Source organism: Nipponia nippon, unplaced genomic scaffold (assembly GCF_047370975.1).
Source record: "Nipponia nippon isolate SJK-2023a ecotype South Korea unplaced genomic scaffold, ASM4737097v1 scaffold_12, whole genome shotgun sequence".
NCBI lineage: Eukaryota > Metazoa > Chordata > Aves > Pelecaniformes > Threskiornithidae > Nipponia > Nipponia nippon.
The window spans coordinates 6096985-6124885 of NW_028262313.1; the positions used below are offsets into that span (position 1 = coordinate 6096985).

At 38.1% G+C, this 27901-nt stretch overlaps 1 protein-coding gene across 5 annotated transcripts in view; it reads left to right on the plus strand.

Moving 5' to 3' along the window:
• TENM1 (teneurin transmembrane protein 1) overlaps window positions 1-27901 on the plus strand; it is a 634570-nt gene that overhangs the window by 272136 nt on the left and 334533 nt on the right. For 4 of the 5 annotated variants that reach the window (XM_087748548.1, XM_087748550.1, XM_087748551.1 and 1 more), the window contains exon 1: window positions 14851-15238. The exons of the other annotated variant lie outside the window; for it this stretch is intronic. The gene's annotated coding sequence lies outside the window, so the exon portion shown is untranslated. Of the gene's footprint in view, window positions 1-14850; window positions 15239-27901 lie in introns of those variants that run through there. 5 annotated transcript variants of the gene reach the window in all.

Here is a 27901-nt window from a genome sequence, read left to right on the forward strand (position 1 = left end):
CTCCTTGAAGAAGAAAACTCTACCGAAATCAAGAAGCAAGATAAAGAGCTGTAAGAATCAAAGAATGTTTTAAGAATGTTAAAATCAACTTACAGAACAGAGATCCTAATTCACAAACAAGTGATTTGTCATTTATCAAAGTGCTCAACAAATATGGCGTATTTTTTAGTGGAAACATTTAATGCTCCAAGATGATATATATATGGCAGGAAGATAAATATGTGCCCCTTCCCCATCAGAATTTCACTTGACTTCCAAAGAGAAAAACTTGACTGGAAAACTGACTGGATGCAGAACTAAACTATTTTTTTTTTCTCTAGAATTAGCACACAGTAAAATACTGACAAACTGCAGACACACCTAGGGTGTATCATATATCTAATTCCAGTTGTCTTCTACTTCCATTGCAGTCATGAGAAAATATGAAGCTAACACATAAGCTCTTCAGGACCTTAAAGTACATACATTAAGTTATTAATAAAGTATAAAAAAAATCTGGTTTTCACTGCCATGCCATTTTTAATGAAATTGCTTCCTAGCTCACCCCCTGTTGCTAATTCTAAATGAATGCTGTCAAATTACATAGTGCATATTGTTGTCAGTATAACCTGTTGTTATTATACGCTAATACTGTGTGTTAATGAAGTGTTAAATATCCAGAGCTGCCAACTCCTTGATCCAAGGGGATATGAACACTATGAAATAGATGTGATAGACGACTAAATTGAAAAAAAGTCTATTGATCTACGCTTGAATGCATTTTTAATATAAATTAAATATATCTTTCTAAATTAAGATATCTAAATAATCTAAAAGGCCAGATATTGGGCTTACGTAATAGCTTGGTTTCCGTCTCTCTACATTAATTCCTATAAACTGTTAATCCTCTTTCTTTAGGGTCCAATCCTCCAAAGTGCTGCATGCTACATAGAAAAGGCTGCACATTTTTGCTTTGTACTTTGATAATAATAGTGCTCAACACTTTGTAAGCTCATGTCTTGAATAATCAAACTTCTTGATATCAGTAGCCTTATTCAATATTTAAAATTGCAGTTTAGAAATGTACTCATTTTTCATGTGAAGAAAGGAATCTGATGAAAGTCTACAGGGCAGTGATGTGCCTCAGAAATCGTTCTACTGAAATGAATTACTTTTTTGACTGAGTAACTTCAGAAGGCATTCACATCAATATGGTTTATAACATGTGGAAAGGAAAATTGAGAAGAATTCTTTGGAAAATAGAGGCAAGTACTTCCTCACTACTTCATAAACACTGAAATACACATTCTTTTATTTAAAGATGAGTGAAGGGGTTGATACGTTCCTTGCTATCCAGGCTTTTTAAAGGAATCAATCTTACTTGAAAACCACAGAGATGCAAAGGTATTAAATGTGAAAGGAAAGGACGTTGATGAGTTTGGACTGTACTGTCACAGAAACGGAGAAGCACGTTAGGACAAGCTCTTCTGCATACTACTTTTAGTAGGTGTCCTTTCTAGGAGATTGCTTAACTCAGCCCATTTAACAACCTGTTCCTTGCCTTTGCTTTTGAAAACGCATTGACATTTGCCCTTATTTCTGGAAGCAGCCACACAAATCCAATAGACTGGGTCCAAGTATGGAAAACAGCAGCGTCATAAAGCTTAATTTCAATAACAAGCTTCAGCAGCTCAGAAAATGCATACTCTTCATTCCTCTTACAACGGAAAGAAGTATCATTTAGCCTCTAACAAGGAACGAGGTAATGAGTTAAAGATTTAGTGCTCATGTTTATAGGAGGCTTGTGTGAGTTTATCAACTGGGACAAAGTTTGGTTTTGTTTGATTGTGTTTTGAAGTCTTTTCTAGTCACATTTGAAAGTAAAAATTTAAATTTATTGAAAATAGATTGCTGTCAATTGCTTTTAAAAACAATAGTATATTGGTTCAAAAGAATCTGCCCAGTGAACATTATATACATATCTTCATACAGCTAAATATCAAAAATGTTATTTTCTAAATGTGTAAAATTATTAATTTTTACCTTTTTCTCTTCTGTTCTTCCACGCAATAACAATAGACCCTTTTCTCACTCTCATGACGTACTTCTCATTAATAGAGACTCATGTTCTTTGTAAAGGTCAGTGTTGTTCTAACAGATGAAAAAATGAGGTCTGGAATATGGTCTAGTTGCCAGACTAGGAGCAGAACCTAATTTGCAGAGACCTAACTTGGTGCTTGTTTCCTAGGTTAGTGATTCCCAAACAGTGACATACGTGGCTTTACTTATTTTTCCATTATTCCCACATCATCAGTCAGGAAGAAAGCAGTAGCTGCAGGGCAGGTCAGACTTTTTTTCTATTTCCCCTTTGCCAAGACTGATTCCAGCACAACTCACAGTAGTAACTCCTTTGACCCTTGCCGCTCGCATCCCAAACAGCTCTGGTCCTCCTGCCTTTTATCTCCAGCAAGGACTGAGGGAATAGGATTCAGGAAGAATGTCAGCAGTGAATCTTGCTCTGAAAAGGTTGAAAGCTATTGCATTTAGCTGCAGTTACCGAAAGGCTTGTCTAATTGTCAGTTTTATTAGTTTTGAGAATAAATAAATGCCTGTAATTTTTTTGTTCTCCATGACCACTGAGAGTTTTATGGAACAGAAGCTCTTTGTGCACTTGATAGGTTATCTAGCAAAAGGATAATTATCTCTGGTGAGGTCTTCAAAAAAATTTGTTACCTTTTTGTGACAACTTATGTAAAATGATCAAATAATTGAGAATTGTGGCAGTTATAGTAACCCAAGGTCTGTGAAAGAGGGGGAAAAAAAATGCATTTAAACCCCAAAACCACAATCTTCAGCTGTAAAAATTTGGTCAGATACATACTGTTTAGCTATGTTGTACTGCAAGCACAGTTTCAAGGAGTATTACTGCACTTTTCCATTTATCTTTCAACTGGGCCTATATCTCATTATTATTTCTCCTCATGACTCATAGTATTTCTATATTTTTCTTCTTAGATTGACATATCTGATTTATTCTCACACCAGAAACCTTTCCTATGCATTTCCACAGACAGATATTAGTCTCTCTTAAATAGTATACAGGCTTAAGGTCCCATCATCCCAAATTCTACAATTCAAAGCTATTGGAGCTGCTTTACTATATGTACATTCCATTTATATACCACAAGATGTGCGGTAGTAATTCTATGCTACATTACAGCTTCCTGTTTTATATATATATATACGTGTGCTTATCAGTTTGCGAACAGCTAAATTGCACGTAATTCACTCATTTATAAACAGACCTTTCAGCCAGTCATTAATTTTTATACCAACTATTATGCTGGATTGTTTCAAACTGATTCTCCTCTTCCTATCCAATATATAAACAACATAAAGAAGCCTTAGGTTAAAGGAGCATGAGGGAACTCTGTGGTGTTTTAGTTCTCATTCACATGAGAATGATTGTGTTTCTTATCCATTGCTGTAGAGTGAAAATTAAAATTAAAGATTTTGCAGTTAGGATGAACAACACAAACATTAAAATTTACCTCAGCTATAGCGAAATTGTAAGTTTAACATACTGTCCCATATCTCCACACATTATTTAATCAGGTTGATATACTTAATACATTTTCCCAAAGGCTATTGCAGATTTACATTATATTCTGCTTTCCTGAAGTACTTGCTTGTCTACAAAGTACTACTGATAAAAAATTATATATCAAACAAATGAGATGCATGTCAGAAACCTATAAATAATGAATTAAATGGTAGTATACTCATAAATATTACAGAAAAGACCAATAGGTTCCAAAAGAGTATTTCCCTTATAACTTCTTACTTAAACCACAAGGGCATGATGCTGTTTAGGAGGCTGAATTATATATATCTGGATTTATAATTAGTCCAGCTATTAACCTTTTCTCCAATTTCTCTCTTTGGTGATATACTGTACTATAAATTCCATAAAAGATTACCTTGCAGAAAATATGGTTTTACATAAATGCTCTATGCATATTTTATAGGCACTTTTAATTTATTTATTCTGGGTCTGATTCTCTACAGTCTCGTGCTGGTGCAGTCTTACCTGTGCAAGATGGATACGAACTAGACCAAAGCAGAACTTTCTGATCACTTAAGGCAAACATGCTTTATTTATTTTTGAATGGATATGCTTTACGTAGGTTCCACAGGGTTGAGGCAGGTCAGAACTTAAGCGCTGGAGTAACATGCCTGGCAGAAATTGCAGGCGGACCTAAGGCACTAAATCACTGTATGACAAAATTAGCAAGTCTTGTTCATCCTGAGCCAATTATTGCTCAATCAGGTGTGTAGAATCGGTAGGCCCTTACTCTGTTTTCTATGCCTCCTTTTGATTGCTGTAAAAACAGGTGGTGTTCAGCTTTGCAGGAAAAAAGTTACATAGCCGGTTTAGACAAACCTCAGGCACTGAGTGCCATGTTTATATGTGCGTGTGTGTGTGCGCGCGTCTGTGTGTATATATATAAATATATGTACGCAGGGATTTCTGCAGGTGACCAAGATTTCTGCATCCAGATCTCTAAATGGGTTCTTTTTAAAGAAGTAGTGTGAGAACCTTCTGCACAGAGCTGATGACAGCCAGTAAATGGGTGCACATTAATGCTGCATTAGCATTGTAAAACTGCAGCACTTCACACAAGCCTGCCAGAACACGACCCAATCTGGACTGTTAAAATGGCTGCACGGATATTTGTAATTTGCCATCCATTCAAAAGCCAAAAAAAAGAGAGATTTAATTATCTAACTCTTCACAGAAACTTCTCCTGAAAAAGCCAAACACAATGTTGTTAGGCTGCAACAGTTTAAAACACATCTGAAAACAAAAGTTTAAACTCAAAACACTTATTTTAAAGATATTTTAATCCATTACTCTGTTGCTTTATATTTTTAACTTTTAGAACAGTGGGTTTATGTCTATAGGGATTTCAGAAGTCAAAACTGACAGTACATATTTAACTATCATAACCACCCAGCAATTATGTTTAGCTTCTGCATTCTCATCTAACTAGCCTTGCAATCTAGGAACTTCTGTGCATATTGGGATTTCTGTAGAAGTTAGCATTAATGAAATAGAGTTTTAAATTTCCCTAGGCTCAATCTAGACATTAAGAATATAAATGTAAATTAGCAGAGGAGAACTAGCAGCCTTGAATACCAACACTTTCATCACATTATTTTAGTTAAAAATGTACTAAGGAATGGGGAAGCCAGTCTTCTGCACCTGGCACCCCCAAACTGCATTAATAATTATCAAAATATTTCTGTAATTGTCTGTATGCTATAACACTGTAAGACTCGGACACCTTCCAATTACAGATTAATATTGTCTGTCTGATAAATAGTAGCTGTCCAATTCCATTCTGTCTCGAAGACTGCCTCTAAAAAAATAATTTTCCGCTTAAAAAACAGTTACAGAACAAATGTGGCCACAATATTCTTATTATGCTTTTTACTGGCATGACAAATCTTGCAAATCCATTGCGTTTTCCTGACATTCATATAGCCCCCTGCAGTATTTATTTTCATTGCAGTGTGTTTTCTATGATTGTGGGGGTTCACATTCTTTGCTTTAGTTGATTCTCTATCCCCAACATCGCTGCCAGTATGTTCTGATGGTAAGCAAGTGAAAATAAGATAAACAATGAGAATATTAACCTTGTACATGTGCTATTAATAGCTTCAAACTATTGACGTGGCTAGTAGTAAAGTAGCAATTCTAGTAATAAAAACTGAGATTCGTCCACTTAAGAAACTGCTCCTTTTAAAACTTTTCACAGTGATTAAACATTCATTATTGTTATGACTAATTACATATTTTAATTCTTTACCTACTCAGAATGGCTGGTCTCTCTCAATATACGCTGATAGCAATGACCCTAACTCGAAGACAGTAATTCACTGGAAGGGTAATGATGATATAAACTCCACTGTTTGAAGTTCAAGTGAAGGGCTGAAAAAATGTTTGTGTTTTCTGTGGCTATTCAGGACAATTATCTCATTGGAAGAATGGGTTGAATCAATTGAAAGATTTTGTTTTGTTTTAAAGTTGCCTAGAATAGTTTGCTGTAAATATAGTGATTGTGAAGGTTTTATATGCAAGTATTTTTACCTTGTTTTCTTTTGGTGTAGTGGAAAAAGTGGTCGATCACAGAATCATAAATAACTTAAGTTGGAAGGAATCTCAAGAAATTTTTGGTCTAACCCCAACTTGGAGCCTGCTCCTTTCAAGTTTGACTATTCCCAAAGATGGAGAACCCATAACCTCTCCAGGCAACCTGTTCTAATATTTGATGACTCCATGGTAAAAACATTTCTCTTAATATCTAGTTGGAATTTCTCATGTTCCGATGTGTCTGTTGCCTTTTGTCCTGTCCCACCTTGCTGAACTCACTCCAGGAAGTCGATGTTTGTCTTGTACTGGGGAGCTTGAAATCATATGTCAGATATGGTCTCAGAAGTACTGCAGAGAGGCACAGGATGATTTCCCCCTACCTGCTGGATACAGTCTGGCCTGCCATTGTCCTTTGCTGCAGGGACACTTTGCTAACTCTCGTTCAGTTTGTTCATTAGGATCCCCAGGTGCTTGCTGCTTTCTCTGCCTTGGCCCCGTACTGTACAGGTGCATGACACTATTGCGTTCACATACGGGACTTTGTGTTATCCTTTATTGAAGTTCATAAGGTTCCTGTGAGCCCTGGCCTGTGCATGGACCCTCACCACAACTTGGTATTATCCACAAACTTGCTGAGTATGCACTCTTGCCAATTGTTCAGGTTGTTAATAAAGATGTTAAATGCTCTTCTGACATGGATGTGCCATAGTGAGATAAAGAATCTGACAGGTAACTATACGGATGAACGGACGAATGCTGTATGTTCCTATTTCTCCAAAACGAACTGTATGAAGTGACAGTATTTTAAAAGATGAAAAACTGGCATATCTTCTCATTGAATCTTGACTAAATAAGTATATACAGATTTTCCTGGACACCTGCATGATAACTATGCAAAACGTCAAAAACATTTGTGCTTTGAATTGTGGTGTCTTAAGTTCCTATCTCAAAAAAAGTACGTTAACCAGTTTCACAGTACATTATTGACCTGAAGATTTTGTGAGTGTCATGTGATAGATTCTGATAACAACCATAAAACTAAAAGAAAAATGGAGTCCCATTGTAAAAATTTGAAATTCTCTATTTGCTGCAGTGTAAGCAATACTAAGGGATGAAGGTATCTGAGACAATTTTCTACTGGCTTTCAGAATTTTCCACAAATATTCCAGAAATTTTCCCTTTTATAGATTGTGTCCTAAGTTTCAGGTTGTTTTTTTTTTTTTTAATCTCATAGATGATACATATTTAGCACAGCATCCTTTTTTATGTCCCTTATCAATGTTCTGACAGTTTTGACCTCAGTTCTGAAGACAGTTCAGTGTCTTCCTATCAAGTGAATTTTGGGTGCAGGTTTTGAAGTTGCTAGTGAACGATAGCAAATCAGAACTGCATGACTCTTGATTACGTTTGTTATAGGGCAATTAGGATACTAACTTAGGCCATAAATTTTATTACAGTTTCTTACTAAACTAAAGGTGAACAAGAAAATTCAAGGCATCACAATTTTCAGTGAGATGCCTCTTAAAAATCACTTGGTTTAAAAGCGTTTGACATCATTTAAAAGACATTTTTTGCAAGCTTGCCTCCTAGGAAGCACTTGGGAGCCTAAGTAAAATTTGAATGTTTATGTTTTAAAGCACTTTTAATGCAAGAAATCTGTGTATAATTATCTCTAATTAGTCATCTCTTCCACTGAGATTTATACTAAGCATTTAGTTTTTCTCTTCTCTACAGTAGCTATATCCCAGGCTTCTTTAACAACTAGGACTGTCTGACAAGCTGATCTCTGGATGAGACTTCATACTCATCTGACTCCATTTTACCTGTTGCTTTAGGACATTTCTTAATGAGGCCAGAGTTACTTTCATGTCTAATTAAGCTGAAGAGATTAAGATATTTAGGTCTTGTTTTTGTATATTTTCCTAAGGGAAAAGTAAATAAATGAGCAACAGTGATCAGCAAAAACACAAGAAAGAAGAAAAGCAGCAGGAACATAGGGGAGTATTATGTAATAAAAGGGAAAAGGGAGAAGCAGGTTGGGTAGATGATCCTTCATAAAGTATGTTCGCTTTCAAATGCCTCAAAAAATATTGCACTGCACTGGGAGTCAGAACTTCTCTCTAACACAATAATTATGTAATTATCAGATGAACCTGAAGAGAAATATGGAAGAAGGGACTTTATGTCTTTATACACTATATTTGAAAAAAGATCCTTATTATGATTTCCTTCCTATGCAATAAATTACACTGTAGGCTAACCACGAGGTTGACGAAACAATGTATCCAAAATACTCTGCGAAATATGCCTTTGTTTTTTATGTTCCTTATCTTCTTCAGTGTCAGCTTTCAATGCAATGAGAAGTTTTACTATCATTTTATTTAGGAAAGAAATGATCCCTGCTATTTGGAAGTTTAATCTCTCTTCAAAAGTGCTTTACCTTAGTTTCACTCTCATGGGCAAGCTGATAGACTCAAACCTCTTTTACCATGTATTCATATTCAGGAATAAACATTTTCATTGAATATTTTTCAACAATGATTTTTAATAGTCATCTTTCTTAGTAACAGGCTTTTTTAAATCTTCTAGTTCAGATTCTGCACCTTTCTGCAGTACCAAAGGACTTTCCCCCAGGAGCAGGAAAGCATTTAAACTGATCTTTTCCCATCTTCAGCTCTTTTCAACTACCTGGGAGCATACTTATTTGTATACTTCACATGTTCATTTCATGTGATTTTTATTTTTTTTTAATTCTTTCTTAAGATCTGAACAAATATGGATGCTCTTAAGGCTTTTTTCCTTTTCTTTCTTGACCTAGAATTCATTTTTATTCGTGTCTTGAAGGGAAGCTGGGAATGCAACTGGTCTGTTTGGAGGGTTCTGGGGTTCAGACCAAAACAATGAGGAAAATATTTCTCTATGTCAATTGGAAACGGATTTTTTTTCAGTTTATCAAAACAAAAACAAGAGTTTAATTTTAAAAGAAATGTTTTATCTTACTCGATATTATTTCTTATGATTAATTTAAGGAAAATGAAGTATCTGGTACACCAACTACACATCAGCTACCATCACCCAGGTAAGGCTTACTGGGGAAGTGGAGAATCAGTACTGGTGACAGGAGCATTAGCACCACCTTGTGTTCATGTCATAGGAAAATAAGTAAGTAACACCCCTCTCCAGCCATTAAAATTGCAACAATTTTCTGTTCTCTCTACTGCATATTAACGAGGGAGCCATATTTGTGGAGAAGGTGCATATTTTTTTGGCACCGTAAGTTTAGAATAATCGATTCATCCAGATAGATGGGAAATTATCAAGAAACAAGTTTGCAGTTTTGGTCAACATGCTAGGCATTGGTCATAGCACACGAACAGCCTAACTACTGTCAGGTTTTTGGTAGGCATCTTGGAACAAGAGAGTTTAGAGGTGAATTTTGAAAGAAGATCTGCAGTTATTTACAGGAGTTCTTTCTGAATGTGAGAGATGACACTGTAAACACTAGGAAAGTCTTTGAAAATTTAAGAAGTGAGCAAAGGAGACAGGTATCATGCAGTGATGGAAAGTCTTGGAGAGAGAGTCAATATCATATGTTTGTATTATTTTTTCATAGCCTATAAACATGGCACAAGGCAGGTTGCTTTCTTCAGGCTTTTGCATGGTAGAAACTGTTTTGTAAACAAATCTATTTCTGGTACGTTTTTCACCAAGATGACTACCAAAATACATCAGTTTTAATTTCTTTTTCAAAAATATCACCTTCTCTTTAGTAATTTTCTTGGTTCTGGTGGTACAATTTGTGAGAAATTATATTCCATCAGAAATTGCAGTTAGTAACTTCTTTCTTAGCTCTACTATATGATGTACAGTTTCTGGTAGAAAGTCTGGGGCAAAACCTGTTCTTGCCGGGAGCTAGTAATAATACGGGAGTGCAATTTCGTATGTGGTTTTCTATATCTACGTGTATTTAGCCTAGCTTCACGAAATTCAGTTCTTCTCAGTGAGAGGGAAATAGAAGAGCAACTTCCCCTACTTTCTGGACCCTCCTTTTTGTCCAGAAAGTAAAAAACATCTGACTGGTATTTCATACCTTACTTTCTCCTTCCTAATCTTTTATAAATTTGAATACTGCCAGACTAAGAGCAAGACTGTGCCTGTGTGTCACTTTAGTGGAATGTATCAGTTTTCTGTTCAGTAGGAACATAACTAGAAAAATATATAATGACATAATATACTCATAACTATTAAAAAATGATCCTGATTCTCCTTTACGTTTCAGTTAGTGTAACGATCTGTGCCTTGTCAAAGTGAATACGCATCGGGTACAGCTAGACTTCTGTTGTTATGTTTTGATCATGTTTTACATCCACACCTCATATGCACCTACATCAAACTGATGTAAGGTATCATTTTTAAAAGTGGCAATGTTCCAAAACCACTGTGCACAACTCTGAATGACGGACCGGTCTCACTAGTTTTGTCAAGTATAAATAACTGGATTTTTAAAATAATTTCACCTTTTGGAGTATGGTTGGGATCCCATGTTGATGCACACAACAAAAACTTCCTCAACAGTGTCCTTTTGGAGTCTGACAATGTCTCAAATGTCCTTATAGTTTTTTTGCCTGTTACATAGGGGGCAGGGCAATGTTATTAGTGCTACTCAGTCCCTTCTGTTACTTTCTGGCAGACAGCTGCGATCTCAATGCCCTTCATATTTGGGCAGTTTCCTACCAGTATTAAGGGACTTACTGTAAATATTTCATCTCCTTTTGAAATGGTTTTAGTCTGTTGAAAAGACCAAAACAAATAAGTCAACCCTTGTATTTCAAACAAACTATGTTAGAAAGCATAGTCAGCCCTGGGATCTGGCTGATTTCCCGCCTGTTTTGAAGCCTGTTAACTGTATGAAGGAGTAATTTCCATAAATGGCACACCAGACAACCACTTCAATTATGTAGGGAAGTATCTTATCCTATCTTACAGTTGTCCTGGAAGCAGTCTCGTAACCTAGGAAAATTCCCCAAAATTTCAGAGAAGTTTTTGAGGACTTCATCTGATTAATAAGATGCAAAAAGAGAAAGTTTCAGTACCATTCTCAGAAGCACAGGCTGACAGAACTCTGGTCAGTGTAGTGCTATCCTACCCCAGGTGGGTTGAAAAGATCCTATTCAGCAGTAAGACCAGCAGCTGTGTCTCAGGTCTCAACAGAGATAGTTGCAATGCAGGCAAGGATCTCTATTCCCACAGGAGGCATGAGAATAATTTAAAACCAGTGCTTCAGCATAACTCAGTTACCAGTTAAAGAAAAGACAGTGAATCACTTGGGAGGCTCTTCTGAACTTGAGCTAGCCCAAAGGTGTCAAGCAAGTCCTAAGCATCAGTACTGCATCAGACTAGTATTGCAACTGTGCACTAGAGATACTATCCTTTGCTACTTGCAGAGAAAATCTTTAGTGTGGGGAGCTGCAATACTAATAAACCTGCATGTGTTTTCTCTCAAGAAAATTCCATTTGGCACCAGCGTATCTAGCAATATTTTACCTACCGCTTTCTTTTAAGCCAGTTTAGCGCACTTGGTTGAGAAATCTGGGGGTCAGAATTTTTTTTTGCTCAATTCACTTCTGGTATTTGATACGTTTAGGTTTGATGTGCTTAAGGGCTCTTGTTGCCAGTTATAAAAATCTTTGTTTTGATTCTTGGAAAAATCTGTATCTGTACCTGTTCCTTGTACTGAGGTAGTTCCTCTAAAAGAAACACTGTCATTATCCAGTGGGTCTCACCTTGCATTGAAATCTGCTCCTAGCTCTGTTGGAGCATGCGTATAACATACCTGAAGTTTCACACCTTCCTGTGTATCTTTCTCATGGACTAGTAAGTAGTATCTGCATGGTACTCCAAGCAGGCCTTTTTGGTTTCTCTAACCTCAGCTCACTAGGGAGCATCCCATGGGTATCTGAAATTACCATAGATACCATACTCCACTTGATACCTGGCAACAATTTTCCACTACCGAGTTTATCAACTTTGCCTCATTTATCTCGGCAGTGGCTGAAGAGACAAAGGTAGGACTGAATGTCCACCTCCACTGGTTGTCTTTTATGTCTTCCCTTGGCAAGGCTACCAGCCTTTTATGACTAATGTATGTTAATGACTACAATAGGCAATTCCGTAGCACTCGAAGCAGAAGCATTAATAATAATGTGTGATCTTTGTCTGCTAATAGCAGGGCAATGTTTACTGGACCATGGTAGTATCTTAAAACCTGGAATCTAGACTGGTTGGCTGTCTTGGTTTACATTTCTGTGACTAACATATCAACTTCATTCTAGACCTTTTTCTTTTTTTAGTTTTGAACTATTTCCATGTTCAACCTGTGCTATGTAAATTTTGTGTTAATGAAAAGCAAATGTTAAAGTCTACCCAGAGACAGAAGAAACCAAAACAACAGTGTCTCCCGGGAAGGAAAATTTACTCTTTATTCTAGGCTCAGAATAGTTCATGACTGATCTATACTGATGAAGAATTATTCCACCTACCAGAACTAAGTCACAGACATTTGAGAGAAAGTTTTGAGAGAGGACTGTTCTGACTTAAAATAATTGATTTTTAGGTTCAGTTCATGGTGAAGTTTGTTTAATGGCTTCAAGATTAATGAGAAATGGGTTTGGTTTGTTATTTTTGGCCTTCCTAAGAAAGTAATGTATAGCCAGTAGTTGAAGACTTACTTTCTGCTGCATAGGATGCATTTAATCTAAGGAAGATACACTGGACTTCCTAAAGGACTCTATAATTTACCTCAGGATTTTTACAGCTGTGCTTTCTTTAGGGAGGGGCAGATTCAGATTTCCAGAGTATTCCTGAAAGGAGATTTCATTCTGAAGAACTAGACCAACTTCTTCATCTTAAATTTGCGTCTTTATAAATCTGTAGAATACAAGGAAATAAATGCCTACGGTCAAGAAAGGAAGCTACAAAATCAGGACTCTGTCATTCATGTAAGCAGCAATTTTGATGCTAGACCTGAAAACTTGATCATCTTTCTGGTTCCTCGTCCTTCTTTTCATCTTCCCATCCTTTGTTTTTCAAAGAGGCTGGCTTTGGAATTACTAAAATCTCACAGCTTTTTTCAGAACTGACTTGCAGCCTACATAAACTGGGGAGACACATTTCCATTGCTTCATATTTATACAGATACTAACATGTACATGTTTTGGAAAAGGAGATTTATTTTGGGCCAGTTCCTTCATTACCTTTGCAATGCTGTTCAGTGAGGAATTGTCTTTTTTCCTTTGCTCCCTACAAACTGATCACATTGGCAGGAAATAATTTTGAATATCAAAACATTATCTGTGTTTTTACCTGAAGAACCAAGAAAAAATGACTCAGATTTCTCATGGGCACCTGAATTTTATTTCTGATAGAGCAAGCTCAGGGCAGGGATGTCTTGAAGAGCAAATGTTAAAAATGACAGAAGTGTTATCTATTAGCAGCAGTATACTAGAATCACGGACAGCCTTACCCTAATTTATTATTTTTTTATTTATGCAAGATATTATATAGGCAAAAATAGAATTTCTCTTTACTTAAGAGATAATTCTTAAGATGTTTTCTTCTTGTTTCTTCAAGATGTGCTTTTTCCCAAATACTTATGTAAACAGCATAAACTATATGTCTAAATGAAATATATCCTGGGGCATGGTACAGAGTAAAAAGAGACACTCAACTACAGTTCTCTATGCAGAAATTTGCAAAGAAATAACGGGAATTGTGAATGACACATTTTTTTCCAGTGTGTTCCTGTTGCTGAACACACAGGCTAAATAATGTAAACAACCACAGTGATTTTAAGGAATTGATAGATACGCCTATGCAGGATGCACGTAAACTAAAATTATGATGGAGGCAGACTGATGAGCTGGGTCCAGCCTCAGAGGCACATCTTTGCCAGTTCCTCGGATTCCTTAGTGCAACAAAATCTTTACAAATAACTGCAGATGCAGATCTAGCTGTTATGAGAAAGCAGGCTGTAATCACCTTTACACCTTTGTATGTCCTCTCGAGGATACACAGCGTATAAATGATGAAATTATAGAGATCATCAGCAGAAGATGAAGTTCCCCTGCACCAAGCCCCGGGACTGTTAATGGAGGTGACCACAGGAGATCCCCACGTTAATAAGCTCAGCTCGTGAAACGAAAGGTGTTGAAGCACCATCTATAAATCAACAGCTCTCTCTCCCAAGCCTTGACTCCGCTATCAGTCTTACTTCCTCGGCAAGGTAAATTATTGAGAGGGAGGTATTCTGCGTTGTTTCCAAACGCAGAGGACCGCCGGTCGGTTTTTCTCTTTTTCCCTTTCCCGCGCACGAGAGAAGCCGTCGGCCAGCGCGGGCGGTCTGTCCCCGCGGGGCCGGGGCAGCTCCTCTCCCTCAGACGGCCGCAGCCGCCTCATCTCCCCGGCTACTTCTCCAACTCTGCCGAAAGCTCCCCGACTGACGGCCGGGTCCCCGCCGCCCGCCCTGCCCCGGCTCGCGCCCCCTCAGCTCTCCCCGCACAACCCGCCGCGGCGGTCGGTGCGCGGCGATTTGAGGCGCGGCGGTCGGTAACGCGCCTGCGCAGATCTCCCGGGCATGCTCATTAACAGCGAAGGAGCCGAAAAGGGGAAAAAAAAAAGGAATAAAAAAAAAAAAAACAAACCACACCACCCTGAGAGCGAGCGGTGCCGCTGACAGTACGCCCGCCGGAGAGGAGCGGCGGCGGCAGCAGCAGCAGTGGCAGCAGCGGCGGCAGTGGGGCTACGGCGAGCCCGGCCCCGCTTCCCCTCGCTCCTTGCCTTCTCACAGCCTGACGCGCCGCCGCCGTTAGCTGCGGGTTGAGCCGCGGCAGCAGCAGCCGGCGCCGTCCCCTCAGCGGGGCGGAGGGACCGGGGCGGGCTGCGGGGGAGCCGCCAGGCGCCGGCAGCGGCAATGTGGATTTATATTCGCCCGCGCCGCAGCCGCCGGGGAGCGGGGCGCGGGCACCGCACCTAGAGGCGATGGGAGAAGCCGTCGGCGGGGCTGAGCCGGGGCGCTGCTGAAAGTTCAGCCGGTGGCCGCGCTCGGTAAGTTTGCTGGGGAGGCGGGAGCGGCGCCGCGGGCGCCCGAACTTCGCCTCTCGCGGGGGGCGGCGGCCGTGCCGGGGTGGCGAGGGGGGTGCCCTGCCCCGCCGGAGCGGGAGCCCCCGGGCGCTCTCAGAGGGTTTTTTGTGGATGGCACTGGGTGTGTACGTGCGTGCTGTAAGGCGGTGGAGCCTTGCGGGAGGACGGCGCCGGCAGACGCGTGGCTCCGAGGCGGTGTGTGCCGGGGTGCGGGCACCGGGCGGGCTGGCTGTGCCGCTGCAGGAGCCCGCTGCCGCTGCGTGTCTGAGGGGAGGTTGCGCCGTCGCCCAGCGGAGATGCTGCGTACGCAGCTGTGCCCAGGGCTGAGGCACCAGCTCTCCTCACGCCTATAGGGGGTCTCCTTCGCCCGCCGTTGCAGCGCGCCCGGCGCGCCGGAGCGACTGAGCGGACGGGGTGGGTTGGCGCGGCGCGGCGCGGTGCGGGGCTCTGCCCGCCCGGCCGGGCTGCTCGCTGTGCCCGGCTGCCGCCGCTGAGGCGAAGCGAGGCGGCGGCCGCTGTGCGCGGCTCTCCGCGGGGCGCGGCGCTGGGGAAAGGCGGGGCGCGCTGCCGGGGGCCGCCGCCCGCCCCCGCGGGGCGCTCCGGCGCGGCGCTTGGCTCCGGCTCCGCGCCGGCGTTGCGGGAGCGCCCGGGCCGCTCAGGTGAAAAGCCGCATCCCCGGGGCGCGGAGGGGTGAGGTGGCTCTGTCGGGGCAGCGGCACCGCGCTCCCTCCCCGCTGGTGGATGGGGGCTGCTTTATTTCTGACTGATTCTCAGACATAATCTGTTAAATGTATATTTAGTATATTTAGTATATTCTCCTCCTACTGTCTCTGGTATCTGGTAACCTCTAGTTTTAGGCAAGGCGTATATATAGTCGTTATACGGCTCTGCTTCTGCTGCTTTCAACTGTTTTTTCACTAAATACCTTACAGCTACGGATCGTGACTGACACTTTAGGCTTGGTTGATGAATGCTTAGGCTGGCTATTGGTATGATTGTGGTAGGTAGAGAGGTCCCTGCTTCTTGAGTATTAACCGTGTGATCCTACTGTCTTAAATGTCAACACGTTTACCTTAGCAGACGTGGGGTTTACTTGTTCTAATTCTCAAATCAAAGGCAAGAACTTCTCCCACCCCTCCTCCGTTCTTTGGCTTAAGTATATGCTGCCTTTTCAGACTGTATAATAACTATCTTAGTGATAGTCTTTCATTGATTGTGTTCGTAATATCTAAAGGTTGTAGATACCCATCTTGATTGTGCTGATGCTTCCCTGATAATTAACGAGTCAGATACACTGTACTATGGAAATAAATACCAACTGTCCGTGTGGTGGGGCAAGCATCTCAAACATCTCCTAGATCTCAAAATGTTTTTGCAGTAACGAAACCCCACCGCTCCTAGTGCCTGTATTTTAGCTGTTAATTGTGAAGCTTAACGTAGATCAGTTTGATATTGGAAGCATGGAATTCCTGGTGCTGTAGAGAACACTTTGTGAATCACAAATAGCACTGTGGTAGGGAAAGAGCTATCCATCAGAAGGTGAGACCCAGCCCAATAGTTTTCCTTCATTCCTGTCCATAGTCTTTTTTCAAAGCTTATTTTATGCATGACTCATAATACTGTGGACTAATTTCAAAATATTTCTGCTCAGATGAAATACAGGGTTGTTAATAAACTAATTGTTGTTTTCCCTATAGATAGTATATATTGATAATATAAAATCATCGGAAGTTGTTAATGTGTTTTTAATGTAACTCTGTGTTGGGGGGGGTTTTGGCTTGTTTCAAGAACTCAAATCTTTTAACAGCTTGGGGATTTAGGAACCTTTGGGGATGTTGCCTTTTTTTTGTTATATCACAGTTTCGGTTCAAGGAATGATTAGAAGTTTTCTGAATAACACGTTCCCAATAGGTTTTGTTCTATGAATGTCTGATCTTTTAAAAAGAAACAAGAAAACTAGGTTTCAAATACTGAGGTAAAAAATCTTTTCTTTTAAAGAGAAAAATGCCTTCCATTTGCCAAATTTTAAGTATTTAAATGACACTTATAAATCAAAAAATAGAAAATTCTTTTTAAAAGCAACTCTTAAGAACATGGGAATGCAAATTACTACTCTTAACACCTCAAGGAGTCAGATGTGGAAGTAAATGAGCATACTGTATTGATGGCTTATGTATAAAAAAGCCATTGGAATGTATTCAGAGTTCTATAAAAGCAGTGTCATGTGAGAAACGATGTAGCAAAGGAAATTATTATTACTCATTTGACGTGGCATTGTAATTTAAAATGATAGTTTTTAAAACTGGAGAAGCGACATGGGTGCTCACACATGTGCCTATAGTCACGTGCGTATGGAGATATGCAACATTTTTGCTCCGCAGTAATGGCTTAGGAATAGGTAAGCGTATGCTTTCTCTTCATTGAGGTAGGAAATTTTGAGGATTGGTATTGCTGCTAATTAGAGTAGGCAGGATATTATTTCAATGTGATTCATGAGGTCTAAATGGTATGAATCTAATTTTTAAATGATCTTAATCTGAAAAGTGTAAGAAGAATAATGGTGCTTAATTTATCATTATCTCAGAGCTTTGATTATGGAAAACCAGTCCTCTCCATTTGGTTAGGAATGTTTTCTGTTCCCATTTTACAGACTGGGAGAACAGTGCCCTTGCTTTGCTTCAGTCACAATGACTGGCAGTACGTCACGAGGACTGTAGTAGGACTAGAGTTTAAAATGTTTTAGAGACCAAATATTAAATTGCTGATGGTGCTATGTCTGAAATTCAGGAGTTTGAAATTTCTTGTCTGCTACTTGCTGATGTAGATTTGTCTGTTGATTACATTTCACTGTTTCAGCACAACTGAGTTAATATTCAACACCATATAGGCGTAAAAAGCGTCAAGTCAAAGAGAGTTCAATTGCACTGGCTACGTCTTGCTAATACGTAACATTCTACCTAGGTGTTACTGTGTAGTCAGTCCTTTGAGGATATATTTAGGGCCAAATAAAGCTGAAAATATGCCATGGGCTTGGTGTGATCTCTCTTAAACAGTCTCAGAGGTCTTAGGAACAGGATATGTTATGACTATCCTGTATGACTTATAGAAATATATACACGTACATTAAAAACATGAATATAAGTAGGTTTACCTAATGAGAACATGTCTTTTCTAAAACTTTAGTAAAATATTAAGGATAACCAAAAACAACTCTACAAAATCTTACTAAATATCTAGTAGGCTAATCTATACTGAGAAAACAAGTCAGTTTCTTTCCTACTGTATTTATTGTTTTAACAGAATATTTCTGAAAGCTGATTAAAAGTTACTTAAGTGAATTCTTTGCATTTTTTAATACCGTTTCTCTACTACGAATTTGAACTTCAGTATATTGAGTGTATTATTGAATATAAGTATTCCTTCTTTGTTTTTGCTCTGTTGCACTGAACTGTTTTATTTTAATTTCTCTATTTAAAAGAACAAAAATCATATATATTTGATATTAATCTCTTTGGCTGAAGCTACTGTGTGAGGCTATTGTTGTGTTGTTTTCTACTTTCTAGTACAGAATTCTCAATTCTGAGTTTTAGAAAACAAGTAGCATAAGATTGGATGGAAAAGATCGCTTCTAGTTAAATGTGTTGTCTGTAAGTATATTGAAATTAAAATGACTGTATTGAATTGGGCTTAGTACTGGCTTGTTGCTTTGGAAGCCTTCACTCAGCAGTGCTTATTTTCTGTAGCCTTAATGAGCAATTACTGCACTCTTCCAGTTCAGAGCCTCTTTTAAGTAGACAGTACTGCTCGTTCCAAATTATAGATGTATTTTTCTGGTTTGCCTGTAGGCTGTTGGCATTTTTGGTGTTTTGGTTTGTTTTCCTGAACGCAGACAGATGTTTGTAAAGGGTTATGAGGAGTCCATAAACTTTTTTTTTTTTTTTTTTTAAGACAAGGCATTTGGGGTTTTAGATATAAAGTTCTGCTTTTAATGCAGCTTGTGTGTCTTACATGTATATCTCTTTCTGTCTATGTGGACTTCAGTCTTAAATAACTGACAACATTTTGATGTATTTTAAAGAATTCATATTTCCATTATTGAAATGTTGGGGTTTAGATCTGAAAAGGGTTATAAGCAAATAATCCCTTCTGTAACTCTTTTTCAGGACTGTAGGTAGATTTGGAACGCTATTTTGCATGACATTTTCATGCAGTTGTTCTTGCATCATTTTCTGTTCTAAGGAATAATTGGTTTATGCATCATTTTCTTCACATGAATGTTCATAGACTGCTACGTGATGTTGGGGTTGCAGAGGAGTGTGTTTTGTGGCAATGCAACTTTTAAAGAAACATCTACTAAGAGAGAAGTTACTTGGGACTTAAGCGGTCATTAATGAAATACTGGCTGCAATGTGTGTAGTGTATTTGCCTCATCTACCAAAGTTTTGTGTTGGGTCACAATTATATAGATATTAATTATAGAAGCTTAGTGAGAACAGAGTAATTTAAGGGTAAAGACTCTTAGATGGCATATATGAAGGTGACTGTATTGACTTTGCTTTGAGCAGTGTGTCAGTAACTTGACTGCTCCTTTTAAGGGTACTGCAATTAAATAATACCATTACTTTAGTTTTTCATTACTTTAGTTTTTCTTCTGATAAATCGTGGTGTTAATTATCGTAAACCGAAGTTTTTGTTTATCTAATAGAAGAACTTCAAGAAGTGGAACTTCACAAGTTCCACTCATTTCCGTGGTAATGGGTGGTGGACTGTTGTGCTCCCAAGCCTGGGAGATGGCTGACTGTCCGCCACTGTGTTTCCTCTTACCTGTGCTCTGATCCTATGGAAACTGGCTCCAAAAGGTGATAGCAGCCAACAGTGGAGTGGGGAGTATGATGGGGCTTTCACGCACTGATTGGAAGAGTAAGGCTTTTTTGCTCCATTTTTGTGGAGTAAGAAAGATTCATGGAGGTTGCATTGCTTATCTGAAATAACACAGATACCTTTTTTAAAAAACAAGCAAGTAAACTACTTTTCTCATAATACATGTTTTTCTTCTGGAAAACACTTTATTTTTTAGCTACTCTGATGCGTGATATGATTTTTCTGATTTAGCTGTGTGGCCCGTTTTGTTTCTGAGTTCATTTCTTATACAAGACACCAGCCAACTATTGGACCAGGGAGGTGTCACTGGGAAAAATGAATGTAGAAGAAGCATTACTTGTTGCGGGCTTCCTGATGGTCTGGATAAAAGCCTTCCTGCTTGTTCCTATAAGCCATCCTCAGCAGGAATATCTGTTACTCCCATATACAAGTTTCCTCTTTCAAATTGTGACTTCCACACATGTACCACTAACCATAGAGCCTTTCCCACCTCTGAAGACCATACTGCTTTCCTGTCGACAGGTACTTCTGGTGCCCCTTTATCACCAAATTATTTCTTGCTCTGAACTACTGCTGTGTTTTTCTGACTTTGTTCTCTGCCCCATTCACCAGTTTTTCCTGTTCCTTTTCAGATTCCTCTTGCTCCCACTTTTGCACAGCTCTTAGCCCTTCCTCTTCACAACATTTGAGAACCACACTTACAGGTCTTGTTCTTTCATAACCACCTGATGTGCTTTATAAACCATAACAACTAAATATCCCTCACCTTCTGTACATCCAGGTTATAGATGCACCTATGAGCTGACTTCAGTTTCTTCTCGTTTTTCAGTTTCTTCCCTAGCTTTTTCCTCAGAGCGCCCAATTCATCCAAAATTTTGCTTTTTTTTCTGCAGAGCTCTGTATCATCATATCAAGCCCTTCTGTTTTGTAAAGTCCAGTGAACTGAAATCCCTGCAACTCTGCTTTCAGCTGCTTTTTCACAGCTTTGATCTTACCCATCACCAGTCTCCCCTTATAGTCTCTCCCAGAGGTAAGCCTTTCTGCACCATCTCTTTCCCCCATGTTTTTATCCAGATCTGAATATGGGAAGGAAAGACCACCCTTATTGCATTTTTTTACTGGGGAAGTACCACATACCAGGTTCGGTAACATTAGGTCAGCGTTGAATTGAAAACTCTATGGTTGTGTGATCTTTAGTGTTTATTTCCCTTTCACTCTTCTTTTTATTAGTATTTTGGCTGCTACAAGCAAATTCTATCCCACCCCTATAAAATACAAATCATTGTCTTTGATGTAGAGCCCACACTGTGTTCTTAACTAGTAAAACAGCATTTAAATTCATATCTTAATATATTTTTGTTGTTTAAGTTTGTATTAACTGCTTTTAAGTGACAAAGATCTGGTTGTAGGCGTAGTAACTGGTATTGTTACTACTTCTTTCTACTTCTTCTTGTGATATAGATAGGCAGTTAGTTACAGAGGAAAAACCCAATAGTCAGAGTTTGCACCTGGATCTTTTCTAGCCTAGCACAAGGTGGATTTTACAGCATGTAGGCTAGCTACATTTATCAGAAAAGATGTCCTGTTTTTTTGTACAAAATAGAATTTTGGTCATTGAAGTTTTTAGTTTAGTATATGGGAACTGTCTTGGATACAGCATATCTGGAAGACGTATTCTGTGTATTGTTGTAAAAGATGCCTCTTGCATTTGTCCAAATGATTTGGGGGTGTTCCTTATCTGTGCAATGCATTTTCATGCATGTTTGCTAGAACATGAGAGCTAAGCTCTATTACAATGTAATTATAGCATTATGAAGTTTGGACGTTTATAAGCCCATTAGCTGTGCTGTGGATTTCCATAGATTCCATACATTTTGATAAATCACAGTCACCATGGAATACATGTCTTTAAAGAGTACAAGAGTAAATCTTAGTAGTAAGCAACTGGTTTGGCTATTAAAAAATCAGAAGATGCAGCATGTTGAGTGTGGGAACTTTACCTTTACGACTGTCTGTTGTTTAAACCTTGCAGTACTGTTTTGGGAATTAATATTTTGGTGGTGCTAATTAAATGAAGCATTAATTTGGAGGAAATAGGCTAATTTCTCATAGGTGTAAATAGGTGTATTTCCACTGATGTAGAATATGCCACTATATGCTGTATTTCCGCCTACATGGAAATACGCCACTGACTTCATCAGTGAAGTCATACCAAGCGGTTCAGCAAAGGAGTTGATCCTGATTTGCGTGCCTAATTAACTGTTTGAGCAGGGAATGAGAGGAAAGGGATAAGATGTCCTTCATCTGAACTTTTGTAAATGTAAATGGATAGCTATCATTTCTATGATATGCTGTGCAATTTTATTTTGTAACTAAAGCAGATTGTTATTTCTGCAGACGTACTGGAGGGGGAAGAGTTAACATATTCAACTATAATTTAATTGCGCAACCTTTTAGTGTTTCATTAACGCACTTTATTTAAAGTTACATTGTCTTTAGAAATGTTAGGTTAAATTGGCTGCTTAGGTTAAGAGACTTTTAAGTCTATAAAGCACAATAATTTTACTTATGGTCAGCAGCTTTAGCAATCACCATAAAATATACCAATGGTGTTAATTTCAACAGACTAAGTTGTCAGTTGATAAGTAGTCAATAGTAAGAAGAAATTGTATTTTAATGTTGCTCATATTCCGTTCATAATATTTTTAGAGTTGATTACGAGTTACAAAATTGAATTTTGGAATCACAAAGCATATATGAGCTGTATTGAACTGCTCTGAGCAATTCATACTAAGCTTCTAGCGTAGCAGCTACAGACCATGAGAAATTGTTTTATGTGTTGATGTTACCATTCCCAAATGCAAACCTGTAACGTACACGAGAGATTACCATAAATTACTGTACTGTTATTTTGAGACTTCATTTAGATAATATATCAACAAGGTCAGTGCTATTAGCAATTGATTTATGTTGGTTTTTTTGCTTGGCAATTTGCTTTTTTATTTTTTATGGTAAGCATGGAAGCTTCAGGTTTTTCTGTTTTATGTTTGTTTGTTTGTTTTTAATAAAAGTAAGTAGTAGAAATGAAGTAAGACAAGATTTACGCACTTAACTCCAGATAAGAGAAATAACTGTTTTGTCTATATGGTGAAACTAGGGAAAGATGCCCTGTTTTTTCTTTTTTTTGTTTGTTTGTTTTGTTTTGTTTGTTTTGTTACTGATGTTTTTTCTATGGAACGCAAATATAGTCCATCTTTAAAGACCTTATGGAGAGAGACAGGTAGATTTCACATCCTGTGTCCAATGCCATCTCTTTATCTTAGAATTGGCAATAGAACCAAAACCAGGAATGACTTGAAGTTTATTTCATGAGCAAATTAAGAAGAAATCAGGACTGAGAAACACTACATTGGGTGATGTAAAGTGAAAAATTCTAAAGCATTTTTAAAAAAATTCTCCTAGCCAGTTTCTAAAGAAGAAACATTGTTTTGACACAAACAAAGAACAAAACAAATTGCCAAATTATGTCAAAATTTACAGATTTTTTTTTTTTTTTATCAAGGCCAAACAGCATTATTCAGTGATGAAACTATTGAGCTAAAAGATTGCCCAGCTCAGACTCCCAGCCCTATTTTGCGATAGCACACAATACAGCTTTAAAATTGATCTCCTAGGTATTAATATATGTGTCTTATTCTTAGTACAAAATGTATTTACTGCCCTTATAGGTATGTACATGAGCTGTTACCACATCTAATGTGTGGTAACCCCTGTGTGGTAATCTAATGGAACTGTAGCAAGCTATAGCTTGTAAATCAGCATCACAACAATTATCTTCAAGTAAACGTTTCTAAGCTTCTCGGGACCTAACTAACTGAAGCCAATCATAGAAGACTTAAGAAGTGGTTATCTTATAATCCTAAAAATATTTTAAAATGACTGAGTTATTGCTGTGAAATTGTTGATCGTTATAGTAAAAAAAAAAAAAAAAAAAAAAAAAAGAAAAAGCCAGTGCTTCTGTATGCGATAACATTTTTTTTTTTATTTATTTGCTGTGCAACTGAATTTTGTTGAGTGAGTTTTGTTTCATGTTTTAAGTCTACTTTTTTATTTTTAAATACTGCCCTTGAAATAACGAATAAGTGAAAACAGTTTGTTTTCATGAGACTAAACAGACTTTAATATAGTTTTGCTTTCTTTCTAAAGGACCAGTCCTGATCCCACTGATTTACTGATTTGAGTTACAGGATTTTCTGTCTTTGAAATTAGTGAAAATAGGATAAAGTCAGACTGTAGTCTAGCAAAGATTGGCGTAAGCAATTTTACATGTAGTAGTCACTGTTCTGTTTAGCTCCTTTACTGTTTTAAAGCGGTAAATGCATAAAGTACTGTAATACTTTTGCTGCTTTTTTGCGGGTTAAGAAAAGGAGATGCAATGTTTGCTTTGCCACCTTTGCTTTGCGCGCCTTTAAAGTTCAATTATTCCCAGTGTACAAACTTCAAATTTTCCAAGATTTTTGTGTTCCTCTCCTAAGGAGGTTCTCTTTTTATTACAACTTGTGTATATAACGCTCATGCAGAAGTTACCAGTAAATATCACAATGTAAAAATAGTAAGGGGAATTTAATCTGTTGTTGTTCATTTCAGTGTTTGTCTACAGTCCTCTCTAATGAATAAATAAATAAAAAAAAAATATTGTCCGACAAATTAGAATGCTTACTGTGCTTGGGGAAATCATGTTGAAGCTAAGGCTCGTGAGGGCTTTGGTTCAGAAATAAATACCATGTTTAGAAAAATTTTTTATTTTTATTATGTAAGGTTACGTGGAATCCTAGATGGACACATATTAAAGTGATGCTATTGTTCCCTTATAGAGGTTGATTTAGTCTTACAGTATGTTGATATGGAAAAGCTATAGCAGGTTACCCAGCCTGTCATTCATTACCAGCGCTACCTTTATGTGAGTATGATGCTAGTTTAATTGACATGACTAAATGGAGATCCCCCTGGAGAACAAAAAGCTCTGATTCTAGCTTTAGTCTAGGCAGTGTGCAAATCTATGAATCTGTGGTGACAGGTTGATCAACCAGCTACCAGCATAGCAACCTTCCTGACAATTCTGCCAGACCAGCACTATGTTGTTCAATGCTTTTACATCTTCACAGTTTTTCAGCGATGCTCACTAAGAGCTTCATCTTCATTTTACTAGGTAGATACTTATTCTGAAAGGTTGAGCATCTTGCTGAAGTACTGATAAGTGGCATATTCAAAGTTTATTAAAATCAGTTAGAGGTAGACTTGCCTCCCCCCCAAATAACCAATTTATCAACTTAGCTTTTATTGTTTCTTGGCCAAGGGTACAGCCTAGTAATACTTGACTGAGCTTTTACATACGCATGGAATTATTTCCTAGTACAGTTGTGGTGTGTTTTAGTAACTGATGGAATTGTCAGTGCCGTCTGCCTTCTTCAAAATGAATATCCAACATGTTGCATCTTACTATTGTTCTACCGTCCATGAGTCAAACAATTAGCTAAGAAAGAGACATAAATGTGCAAAGTGTAAGTTGGTCTCCATGAATGAAATAAGAGGGAGATTATGTCAAATGGTATTTCCACTGGAAGGAAAATAAGATTTGATGCTGCTTAAGTAAAAAGGGGATACTGGTTATTTTCTTATCCTGGCACTTTTGGGTAAGTCTGTTCTTGAGAATCTCCTATTGCATTTCATGGTGAGGAGAGTATGCTTAAATTAACAGATTTCAATCCTCATTCATCTTTGCCTATGATTGAAACTACATAAATATTAATTCCTTAAAAAAAAAAATCATTACTGGTAGGCTTAAAAATCAGTTCACGTGGATGAAGCTAATGTCTCCCATCGCCATCTAACTTTAGAAAAGCTGTGTCTTTTTTATTTGTTGATGTTTAAGTGGTTTTTGTTTGTTTAAAGGTGTTTTCTTGAAAGCCCTCATCCATCTTAAAATTTGGTATAATATAATGTGGAAATCTTTGTGTATGAATTACAGCTGCAGTTAGCATTATGTAACACGGTAATGTCACTAGTGTTTCTACTTGACAGGGGATTTAATTTAGATGCTTCTCTGCTTTCTTGAGTAGCTTGTAGGTGTTACCTGTTCAGTTAATTCACTATATTAAATGCCATTGGTTTTACCTTAATGTACCTTTAAAAAATTTAAAAACCTGTTTGAGCAACAAAAAAAAAGCACCGGAAATGTAATTTTAGTGGAAATTGAAATATTAATATTGGCGATACAGGGTTAATTGAATGTCAGGAAAAAATACCATCCAGAGGATGAAAATGCTAAGTCCTTTATTTGTAACTTTTACGTTGAGAGTAATTTCAAGGTGTTTTAAAAGCTGAAATGAGCCCCAAAACGTTGGGGAAAATGCATCCTAAAAATGCAGTTTGTAACTTAACTGTTGGTGTTACATTTGAACAGAAAATCTAAAGTACTTTCTTGAATAATAATGAAACGAAGCATAGAAATTAATCTCCATAAAAAGTCCCTAAGGGAAAAAAAGACAGATGACTTTGTGAAGAGCATTCTGGTGTGCGAGGAGACAAGAGATTTCTCATCTTTCTGTTGCTTAGTAGTCTATATTCTTAATATGGAATAAGTTTTGGTACTCCTTTTCCTTATTTTCTTGAGTCAAGTACATTTCAATATGCGTCTGTGAATATTTCCACAGAATGGGCACATCAGTTGAGTGCTGCTGTTTCCAGTCTAGCTGGATTCTGATTGTGTGTCAGTATGTAACTGGTATTTTCAAAGTTTCTCCTTTAAAGCTCCAGTTACACTAAAAAAGAGGAAACTGTTTTCCTTCCATGCTGCCAGAAACAGTTCGCTTACCGATAGCACTAAACCTTTGTCTGTTCTGTGGCTTGATCTTGAAGCTTCTATGTTGAACTGAACTTGTTTCTATTTTCTCTTGAACTGAAGGAAAGTCAGAAATGAATGTGATGATTAGATTCATCAGCGGGGAACAAGGATGGGATTTATTTTGGAGAACTGAAATGTAGAAGACTTACGTAATCTCTGTTCTGCATACGGAACTTATTTACATGTTGGATTTCTTGAGTTTGATTGATTTGGTATTGAATGGAGCAGCTTCGGGAGTCCCGTGACATATTATCCGTGTCACCCCTTGTGCTTTCAGACTTATAACTGTATCTAGACATGCCAGATGTATGGAAATTGAGTGATACTGGTAGTCGTCTTGTGTAAATATATATATATACACACACACATGCTCTTACACTAAACTTAGGCTATATGTTTACATTAATAAACATAATCAAGGTCCACGAAATTAAATAAAAAGTGATTTTATATCATAATTCTCAGAGGATGAATACTAGAACATAGATGTCTATGGTGATTTAAAAATTTGTCTCAAGTTTTCAGTGTTCAGAACTTTTCACAGACATATAATTGTATTGTGTTTTGTCATTACTTATTACTACCATGCCATAAATCATCAAGCCAATACAAACAGGGCCCTTGAAGTGTTAATCATTCCCATCCCATTCTTAATGAGTAACTGTTGACATTTCAGTAAACATCGTGTTGGATGCTAAATGTGCTGTCTCTGTTGTTATCAGATGGAGACAAGTTAAGTTCTCATGTTTAAAGGAAATTACTCAAAGTTAAATACAGGAATGATACAAATGTGTATTGCTTGCTCCTCCTCCACCTGTGCTTTTGTTTGTAGATAACTAAAG